The following is an 11382-nucleotide window of genomic DNA, read 5'->3' on the forward strand; positions in this document are numbered from 1 at the left end:
GTCACCCACCCCATCTCCAGTCTTATTTTCCACTTTGTGGAGGTAGAATCAAAATCACCATCCTTGGAAGTGGGAAGTGAACTCAGGTCTCCCGGACCTCTCCAAGCCTCTCCCTTCCAGCTCAGCCCAGTGTCTGAGTCTCAATAGGGAGGAGAAGTCGCAAGTGCCCCAATCTACTGACCTGAGAACTCAGACTTGATCAGGAATGCAAGCTGCTGCTTAGGGCTGAGATTTGAAGGAGAATTTGAGGGCTCATTGACACTGCTCAATTTTATTTTCTTATAGTTTAGGTAAACGTTTACAGAGCAAATTAGTTTTCCATCCAACAATTTATAAAATAAGTTTTTTACCCCCTGGCATTCCTTGCAATTCCCTGAGTAGAACAGTACTCTGAACACTTCCTCCCTGGTCCCTGGTCTCTATTCTTGCTTCTGCCCCAGCCCTTCTTGCTCACTGGGATTTGTTTTTAGGGCAAATGCTGCCCCTTTCATCACATATGGTTGATTTTGCAGAGAAGCATGTTTCTTCCGGCTGCTGTTGTTCACTTGCTAGGCCTGGTGATTTTTTAATCACCAGGGTGGATTCAGTTCCAGGCATGAGGGATATCTAAGGACCACAGCCTCTAGGGTTCCCCAGTCTCTGTCAAGTCTGGTCTTTTTTTTACGAGCTTAAATTATGTTCTACATTTTATTGTTGTTCTCCCTGGAGCCCTGGCGGCATAGTGGATTACACACTTTGTGTTGCTAACTCAAGGTCAGCAGTTCAAATTCACCGACTGTTCCTCAGGAGAAAGATGAGGCTTTCCACTCCTATAAGGATCGACAGCCTCAGAAACACACAGGGACAGTCCTACTCTGTCCTGTTGCTGTTGGTAGGTACCACCGAATTGGTTCTGACTCATAGAGACCCTTTGTACAACGTAGGAAACACTGCCCAGTCCTGTGCCCTCGTCATCATTGTTCTTATGTTTGAGCCCATTGTTGCAAACACTGTGTCCATTCGCCTTGTGGAAAGTCTTCCTCCCTTTTGCTCCCTGACTATTGGCCTTTCCTTAGGGCCCAGTTTCTCCTGATACCGTTGGAAGTGTGTCAGATCAAGTCTTGCCGTCCTCGCCTCTAAGGGCATTCTGATTGTGCTTCTTCCAAGACAGATTTGCTAGTTCCTTCTGCAGTCCAGGCTACTTGCAATAGTCACCACCAAATGCATCAATTCGTCTTCCTTATTCAGTGTCCTATAGGATCTCACTAATGATCAGAATCAACTCCATGGCAGTGAGTTGGGTTCTAGTTTGGCGGTCTATCTGTGCAGGGAATTGTATAGAGTTCCAGATCAGAGTGGTCAGCCCTGTTATCTTTAAATCTCCAGAAAGGCTTTTGGGCTTCCAAATGCCTTTCCAGTATTTTCTAACTGATCTTTCCTGTAGAACTCTTTCTCTGGTTAGGCTGGGTAGGCTTCTCTGGTTCCCTGAAAAAGGTTCTAATTTTCCAACTTCCCAGTTTACTTTGTTCCTTCCACTTGGGAGGCCCATCTTTTCACCCACCCCCTCAAATATAAGGATCCTGGACCACAGGATCTAAACCACTGTGATAGGTTGATTTATTATGCCACTGTGGCCAAGAGGAATATGTGGGATTAATAAGGTTGAAGTTTGATCGGACGACAAAGAGATAAATAGCTCAGCAAACCCCACCTCTTTCTTGCTCTCTGGTGATTGGACCAGTGTATGGTTGCTAGTTCTCTGCCTCAACTTGTGAGCTACCACCTCATGGGGTTGGGACTGCCAACCCATGGATCATGTCCCTAGAGCATGAGGTTCCTTCAAGACCTGCTTTGCCATGCTGCTGGCGTATACATTGCTTGAGCTTGGGGTTGTCAGATTATGTTGTCTTGCTGGCTATTGGTGACCTGCCCTGCTGTTTGCTGCCTGTGGCCAGACTGCCTGCATTGCCCAACGGAAGACTCAGCTGTCCATTTCCTTGACATTGGACCCAGTGGCCCTTGTGAGTGGAAGGACTTCCAGTATATTAACTGTTCCATGAAAGTGAGTTGAACTGAGCCCTCTGTACTTCTGTGTGGTCTAATTAACTGTTAAATTCCTTCATGCTGTGTGTGTATGTATATATATAATCATAAGTGTTTTGTTTCTCTAGAGAACCCTGTCTAACACATCCACCTTTCCCACAAAGTCATCTTAGCCTGACCAACCATTCCATATTAACCTTTTAGACAACATTGTCCATATGGCTCTCTGGATGTAGCACAACTATTGTTGTTTATCTTTTTTTAAAAGTGCACTTATTCTTTTCCAGCCAGACATTCACTCCTAGAGACAAAGGGCCTGAGATGTTTGCTTCAGGTCTTCATTCTGCTCCTGACTAGCTGTGTGATCTGGACAATGTCAGTTAATTTGCCTCGTGTGAAATGTGGAATGACAATATTTTCCCTGCCTGTTGCTGTAAGAGATACGTAAGAGGGCAGACCCAGACACTTTATGGAGTATGAAACTCTTCTCAAAATTATCTGTGGTGCTACTATAATGATTTAAAGAATCGTCACAATAAACATAGCAATGTACATATATAAATGCATTAATCCACAAAAGCAGAGGTATTGGCCCATGCACATATATTTATATGACAATACACTGACTTGGGCCTCTGCTCATACCCTCCCTCAATACAAGAACACTTTATTCTAATCAATCGGCAGTCTGAGATGTTCACCCTCCTGACACAACCACTGAGGACAAAACAGGTGCTTAAGCAAATGTGGTTAAGAGGGAAGATGGTGCCCCACTATTTAAAGACATAGCATCTGGGGTCTTAAAGGCTTGAAGTTACACAAACTGCCATTCATCAGTGAAGCAACAAGTCCACATGGAAGAAGCACACAACCAATGCAATCATGAGGAGTCATGGGGACCAAGTAATAGGCATCAGCAGACACATAACAAACAAAAACACATTGTTGAGCACGAGGGGGGGTGGAGTGGACATCCAAAGCCCATCTGTAGACAGTGGAACAAATCTCCCCGACAGACAGCCCACAGAGAGAGGATGAGTCACCGGGATGCAGTAAAGCATTGATGAAACACACTATATTCCTTTGGTTCCTTGAGGCTTCCTCACCCCCCACTTCCATGACCCCAGTGCTGCTTCCCAGTTCAGACTAGACAAGAACATGTACACAGGTATAGAAAGGGATGGAAGCTCACGACACACAGAATCCAGGAGTGGGAATGGTGATGCCGGAAGGGTTGAGAGAAGAGGGGGAGAGGAAGGGAGAAAGGGAGAACTGATCACAGCGATCAACACCTTATCATACACCCCTCTGCACGGGAAAGAACAGCAGAAAACATGGGAGAAGGGAGACAGCGATCAGTGGGACAGATAAAAATAATAACAGTGTACAATCTGTAGGAGGGCTATTAGGGTGGGGGGAGGGGGAGAAAAAAGGACTCAACAGAAAGTAAATGTCTGGAAGAGAATGAGGAGAACATATGTACAAACATGCCTGATTCAATTGATGTATGGATTGTGATAAGAGTTGTATGAGCCCCCAATAAAATGATTATATATATATATATATATATATATATATATATATATATATATATATATATATATATATATATATATATATATAGAGAGAGAGAGAGAGAGAGAGAGAGAGAGAGAGAGAGAGAGAGAGAGAGAGAGAGAGAAAAGGAATCATCACATATTGTTAAGAAAAGAAATTTCACATGGTTGAAATGGGTTACGCCAGAGCAGGTTAGGTCAGAATCTCGGAAGACTAGTAATGCCCCAGCTACCTGCACTGAGGTAATGCCGACCGCTAAGGAGCCAGGGTGTGAACGTGTAGAGGAAAGAATCATGGCTTCTTGTGGAAGGAAGAATTCTAAGTGTCACCTATTGAGTGGCATCCCTGTATAGTCCACTACTCTTGAATATGAGTGGAACCTATGACCTGTTTCCAGCCAATAGGACGTGGCAGAGGCAAGATAGTATGACGCCCTTGGGGAGGGTGTTAGATTACAGAAGACTGCACGTGAGAAGAAGGGAGCCTAGACTTTCCCCAGGCTTGGAGCAGTTTGCCACCATCATGTGAAATGGTCCATGAGAGAGCCACGTGGTGGGGGACCACGGGGCCCCCGTGTGTCACTCTCTCTGTGCTTGAAAACCATCTTTGTGGGTTCATTTAGAAGAGTCTGGGGAGAGTGCTTAGTTGCTACCTGGGCACAGCAATCACCCCATAGCCACTCATCACCCCATCATAGTGATGCCTCATGAATCAGTGATCGTGTCAGCCTGTGGATTACATGTCTCTCATCCTGCCACCTTTAGCACCCCAGCATCCACTCTGTGTTCGTTAACTGGCTCTCTTTGATAGTCAATTCTTGCCTGCAGAGGATCTTGGTCCTCATCCTTACCTCATGGATGCCTTTTGCAGATAAGAAAGCTGAGGGGTCACGTGGTATAGAAATATATTCACACCTAATGACATGGCAGCAACGTGGGATCTCTGACTTCCAGACCAACCCCATCTGACCAAGATCCCTCCACATGCCCAACACAAACAGGGTGACTGGAGATTGGCAGATAGTGGGCACTCAGATAAGTTATCCTTAGTTGATGTCAAGTCAGCTTCTATTCATGGTGACCTCATGAATGCCAGTATCAAATTGACACAGTCCTTCAACATCTTCATGATCGTTCGAGCATTTGGGTCCATTGTTGATGCTACTTTGTCACAACATTTCATTGAGTGCTCCGCATATCTTTATAGCCCCGTTGAGTTTGTTTTCTGCACAATCACATGATAAATATTTATAACACCTAGTCCACATTGCCGTTGGTGATGGGTCTTGATGCAGCACTGAGGGGGGGTTGAGGAAAGTACTCTGGGATTCTCACGGGCATTTTTGTTGGTTCCAGTACTTGGAAGCAGATTGTGAAAAATAGCGCCGCAGCTGTGCATAAATGTGCATTCCAACTACCAGGGCACAGCTGTGGTGAGAAAGTGGAGGGAGACAAGAGGAGGTTAGATAAATTGGGAAGATGGGAGAGTCCCATTTTTCCAAGGTTGCAGGGTGAGGTCAAGGCTGTCAGCAATAGCCCTGTCCTTTCAGTGTGCTGGGTGCTTGTGGACAGCAGCTGGGCAGAGACTGACAGGTAACAAATCTAAGAAGAGTACAATTCCTGCACACAAGGCTGATTACTTCTAAGAACTCTGGGGATGCCTCTGAAATGTGGGAAGGATTCATGAAGGGTGCTACTGACAGCAGCATGCGGCCCCCAGTCGCCCCTGCAGTCTTCATGTTACCAGGCAGACGTGTGAACCAATTCATCCTTTCAGCATGTGGTTCATATCGTCCTTCCATGCCCCGCAAAGAAGGCAGGCCTTCAAATTTGTGGATAAAGGAAGCTATTAGGAGTCAGCAGATCACTGCAGAAGATGCTCTTAAGGAAGCAGGGCTTCATTTCAGAGATTGGTGAGATGGCAGAGATGGAAGGCATCGTATCTCAGGTTCTATCAGGTGGCAAGTGGAGTGACAACCATGATCGACTGGTCTTGATTGCTGAGCACACAGTGCCGAGAAGGTGCTTTGAGTCATGGGATTGAGTTCTGTGAGAGACAGTGCTGTGATGGATAGGCAATGTCTGTCAGAAGTAGGGAGTGACAATGTGTAGCATGGATGCCATTTCTCCCCTTCCCTAAGAGTTCTCTTCTCTTTTGAGGTCTCAGTTCACTGATTTGTCAAGTGTGTTGGTTGAACTATTAGGACATGGTAGTGAAAGAGTTTATACTTCGATCTATTAACTACTCTTGACTCTGATCTGTTAACTGCTCTGGACTTATTCATTGAATTAACAGATGTGTATTCAACTTCTAATTTGCAACACATGTTCTTGAATTTTAGCCCTCGGCCTTCAATGCCAGGGTGAACTCAACTACTTCACCTTTTGCAGAGAATCAGCATCCTTGGAGAAGACCTCACATATGTTTTGTTATAAGTTCCTGGACTTTGGCACTGAATGCTTTCCCTGTACCACAAAGAAATGTCAGCATTTTATCAATTAAAGACAGTATGGTGGTCAAGTTCAATCTATGGAACAAGACTTTTCTGGACTCTAACTTTGACTTTGTTAATTATTAGCTGCAAACAGATCATTTACGCTCACTGTGCCGAGGTGTCATAGTGGGTTACTCACTGGGTTGTTAGCAACAAGGTCAGCAGTTCGAATTCACCACATGCTCTAATGGAGAAAGAGGTGATTTTCTATTCCCATAAGGTGTTACTGTCTCAGAAATCTCAGCTCTTCCCTGTCCTTTAGGGTTTCGATGAGTTGGCATAAAGTTGATGACAGTGAATTTAATGTTTTTTTTTTACCAGATCAGTTATTAGGACATAATATAGACATCATATCCTTTAATAGTTCAGTCTTATCAAGCAGCTTTGGACAATCATTACTAAATGATTTTCAAAATGTTTTCTTCATTTTCAAAATGTTTTCTTCCTTCTTGTACTCCTTGATATTGGCTCCCCATTACCACTCCCTCCTCTCCCCTACCCCCAGGAACACTTATCGTAGTTATTGATTGCTTTTTTTACCATTAAAATGGAAATAAGAAATATTTTAGCTCATAATGTTGCAAGGGTTAAGTGAGTTAAACCATGTTAAAATAAACTTAGAAAAGCATATAAGTATTGCATAGATGTCCATTATTATTATTGTTTTAATTTAATTTTTACAGTAATCCTACAAGGTAAATATGGTTGTTTCCCTTACTTCGGGGGAAGAAATTGTCTCAGTTTAAACCATGTCTCTGCTACAGATCGGCTATAGGAAGGGGGGTATTCTAAACGGAATACTATGCATCACTGAAAAACAATGATTAACTTCATGGCATGGATGGCCCTGGATAACATTATGCTGAGTAAAATTAGCCAATCACTAATAGACAAATATATGAGACCACTGTTATAAAAAAGAAGATGAAAACGCAGATAAAGACTTTCATACCAAGAAGAAAACAAAAGAAAAATATTCATGGAAAATAAAAAGAAATTAAAATTGTTGTTGTTGTTAGCTGCCATTAGTTTGGTTCTGACCCATAGTAACCATATGTTCACAGAAGAAAACACTGCATGGTCCTGCACCAGCCTCATAATTATGCCCAGGCCCAAGCCCAAACCCATTGTTGCAGCTACTGTTTTCAATCCAACTCCTTGAGGGCCTTCCTCTTTTTCACTGGCCCAAGCATGACTCTTTAGGGATTGGTCTCTCCTGACAATGTTTACCAAATATATAAGATGAAGTCTTGCCAACCTTGCATCTAAGGAGTGCTCTGACCTGACTTTTTCCCGGCATACATTGGTCTGTCCTTTCAGCAGTCCACGGTACTTTAAATGTTCTTCTCCAGCACCACAGTTCAAATGCATTGATTCTACTGTGGTCTTCTTTATCCACTGTCCAACGGTCACATGCATAGGAGGCAGTTGAGGATACCATGGCTTACATCAGGCACACCATAGTTCTCAAAGTGGCATCCTTATTTTTCAACTCTCTAAAGAGCTCTTGTGCACCAGATTCACCTTAATGCAACTCATCTTTAAATTTTTTGACTGTCGCTTCTATGAACATTGATTGAGGATACAAGACAAAATCCTTGATAACTTCAATCTTTTTTCCTTTTATCATGATGTTACCGTTGTGAGGATTTTGGCCCTTTTTTTGCATTGAGTTGTAATCCATGCTGAAGGCTACAATCCTTGATCTTCATCGACATATGTCTCAAGTCTTCCTCACTTTCAGCAAGCAGAGATGTTTCATCTGCATATCACAGGTTGTTAATAAGACTTGATCTACAGTTTGTTATAAGAGCTGGAAGAGCCCCTAATTAAATGATCTTAAAAAAAAGAGCAAACAAAAAAATAAAAAAATAAGAAGACTTCCTCCAATCTTGATGCTACATACTTCTTCATATAAGCCAGCTTCTCTGATGATTTTTTCAGCATACAAATTGAATAAATATGGTGAGAAGATACAACCCTGTCACATAACTTTCCTGATTTTAAAACATGCCATATTCCTTTATTCTGTTTCCACAACTGCCTTTAATTCATGTACAATTTCCACACGAGCACAATCATATGTTCTGGGATTCTTATTATTCTCAAGACTATCCATATTTTATTATGGTCCACAATCAAATGCATTGGCATAGTCAATAAAACCCAAATAAGATCTTTCTGGCATTTTCTGCTTTGTATCAAGATCCATCTGACATCAGCAATGATATCCCTTGCTCCACGTCCTCTCTGGAATCTGACATAAGCCTCTGGCAGCTCCCTGTCAATGTACTGCTGCAACTACGGCTGGATGAACTTCAGGAGCTACAGTACTGCGAGCCAAAATGTCAGCCGTCTCAATCCACCAGACTGGGAGAGCGATGTGGCAGTCTGCTTCAGCAAAATTCAAAAAAACCAAACTAACTGCCAGGAATTAGGCTGGATTCAAAAGAGGACAGAGAACAAGGGATATCATTGCTAATATCAGCTGGATCTTGGCTCAAAACAGAGGATACCAGAAAGATGTTCCCTTGTGTTTTATTGGCTCAGCCAGTACATTTGACTTTGTGGACCATAATAAACTATGGATACCCTTGCTGAGTTTGTTCTTTGCTTTTGATTTTTTAACTTCAAGTATACACTTGACTTTGTCTTTGGGAGCTACCTTTAGAAATTTTCTGTTCAACTCTTTTACTTCATCATTCCTTCCATTTGTTTTAGTGGCTTTACATAAAAGAACAAGTTTCAGGATTTCTTCTGACATCACAGTGTTTTCTTTGTTCGTAGGCTTTTAATGATCTTTTGATTTGTTCGGGTGTGCTGTACTTGATGTCATTCCACATCTAGTCAGGTCTTCAGGCATCAGTGCTCAACGAACCAAGTTTTGTCTTGAGATGTTATCTAATTTCAGGTAGGATATACCCAAGGTTGTGGTTTGTGCCTTGTGGATTCATTTAAATGGTCTTCAGCTTCAACCGGAACTTATATGGAGCCACTGAGGGTTTGCTCCACAGAGAGTTCTTGGCCTCATTTTGGCTGATGATATAAAGCATCTCCATAGTCTCTCCCCACAGAAGTAATCATTTTTATATCTGTGTATTCATAGAGTGAGGCCCACCTATACAATGGAGATTTATTCTGTTGGAAAAAGGTATTTGTAATGAAAAAGTCACTGGTCTTTTAACATCCTATCATGCAATCTCTAGCTTCATTTTATTATTTTCATTATTTTTTAATATGGAACTATTCATAAATTTTCATGTCATCCATGTGCAGGATCCATGCTAATCGTCCCCATAGCATTCCAATTTTAGTACATGTGCTGCCGAATTGAGCATTAACTTTATTTTATTACCAAGGCCATGTTGTCCAAATACTGATTCATCCTTATGAAACCATCTCATCTCGACCACAGCCCTCTATCCTTTCTAGTGTGTTCTAAAATCCTTCTCGCAATTAACCCCTTTCCTGTATGACATTAGCTGCTTGCTGTTATTGTGTGCTGCTGAACCACTTTTGACTCGTAGCAACACTTTGGGCAGAGAGAAAGGTCCCACAAAGTCTCCAAGGCTAACATTTTTGTGGGAACAGATCATCAGACATTTTTTCTTCCCCAAAGCCAGTGGACCAAGCACTACTGACCTTTAAGTTCACAGCCAAGTCCTTCGACCCTGTGTCCCCAGGCCTTCTGATGCTTATGACCGCCTTATTTGCATTAAGGCTAAAATAGGCCCTTCATTTGGGTCAGAAATGGCACAAATGGTGAAGGTGACTGGCTAGCTAAGAACGCAAAGGCTGGGGATTAAAATCTGTCCAGTGGTGTCTCAGACAAAGGTTCTAGCAATCCTCTACGGGCAAAATCATTCTCTGACATGCATGCTGTCTCCATGAGTTGGAGACAACAGAACTGCCACTGATTTATTAAGGACCATACTGAATGAGTAGAGGAATGAGTGGCTATGAAGTGCTTGGCATTTGGGTGTGATGGAGAACCACTGCCTTGTGGACCATTCAGACATGCCCGATGTCTTAAAGACCATGAGACGATGCTGCCAGCAATCTCGGACTGTCACCATGCGAATAAAACATTGCCACCTAAGGGAAACCCAGGCACGGCTGTGCTTCGGAAATGCTGGTAGAAATGTGGAAAGGGTAAGTTCAGTGCTAAAACCACTGACATTTGAACAGCCTCCACGAGAGAGCAACGCTGCTGTGGGAAATAGTCACTGGAGGTTTTCGGCTGGGAGTGTGAGCGCCCACGGTAATGACGCTTAAGGAACCAGATAGACTTGCTGGGAGAATGTGTGTGGGGGTGGGTGGAAATGCTGTTCATTAAAATAACAACACACATATGTTGAGGCCTTCCAACTGGAGGTTGGTGGAGCGTGGCGAATGGAGGGTCGCGTTTAATTATCAACGCACCATAAACGATGTTCTTGGCTGGCCCAACTCTTTGCCCTGGAAAACAGTTATAACTTCTTGTCTTAACTTTGTTTCAAGAGCAAATGTAAACCTTACCTTCTGCAAAAAGACCCCCCTAGCCTCTCAGGAACTTCCCTCCCCATGCACTGCTTGCTGGCTGTGGGGGTACTGGGAGTACACCTCCCCGACCTGGCTTCATGTCTTCATGCAGAGGTTGCACGTGTGTCATTCCCAGCTGCTTTCCTGCAATACCTTCCTCTCTTGTCTCCCTGTGTTGGCTCTTTCCCCTTTCTCATCCTTTCCCTGGCAGAGATCAGAGGGATCTTTGCTGAAGAACCCATTTGATTGGGCCATTTCACTGTGGCAAACCCACAGAGACAGTTGACTTTGACCCCTTATATAGCTCTCTCACTGCCATTGAAACCATTCCAACTCATGACAATCTTATAGGACAGCATAGAACAGCCCCTGGGCATTTCCTGGACGATAACTCTTGACGGGTATCAAAAGCCTCGTCTTTCTCTTGCAGAGATGACTGGTGGTTTCGAACCGCCAAACTTGTGGTGAGTAATCCAATGCTTAATCACTATGCCACCAGCACTCCCTGGTCCCCTATAGATCAGACTAGAACTGTGCTCCATGGGATTGATAATGGATGATTATTTTCCAGAAGTGGATCACAAGGTTTTTCTTCTGGGCATTTCAGGGTAGACTCCAACCTCCAATCCTTTGGTCAGCAGCTGAGCAAACACTATTTGTACCACCCAGGGACTTCAAATCTCCAGGGTCTCCCTGTTGTCCTTTGAATAAAGCCCCAGGTCTTTGCATGGCTTATAGTCCATTTGGTCTCTATCCCAGGTTCTCTGCCTGATCTGTGTTCAGGAAGC

General features: G+C 43.4%; 1 non-coding gene across 1 annotated transcript; it reads right to left on the reverse strand.

Moving 5' to 3' along the window:
• Nucleotides 1–9304: 9304 nt before the first annotated feature.
• LOC142444024 (U6 spliceosomal RNA) lies at nt 9305–9411 on the reverse strand. The gene has a single exon (XR_012783715.1). It is a non-coding gene; the product is annotated as a U6 spliceosomal RNA (small nuclear RNA).
• Nucleotides 9412–11382: the final 1971 nt, after the last annotated feature.

Source organism: Tenrec ecaudatus, chromosome 3 (assembly GCF_050624435.1).
Source record: "Tenrec ecaudatus isolate mTenEca1 chromosome 3, mTenEca1.hap1, whole genome shotgun sequence".
Lineage (NCBI taxonomy): Eukaryota > Metazoa > Chordata > Mammalia > Afrosoricida > Tenrecidae > Tenrec > Tenrec ecaudatus.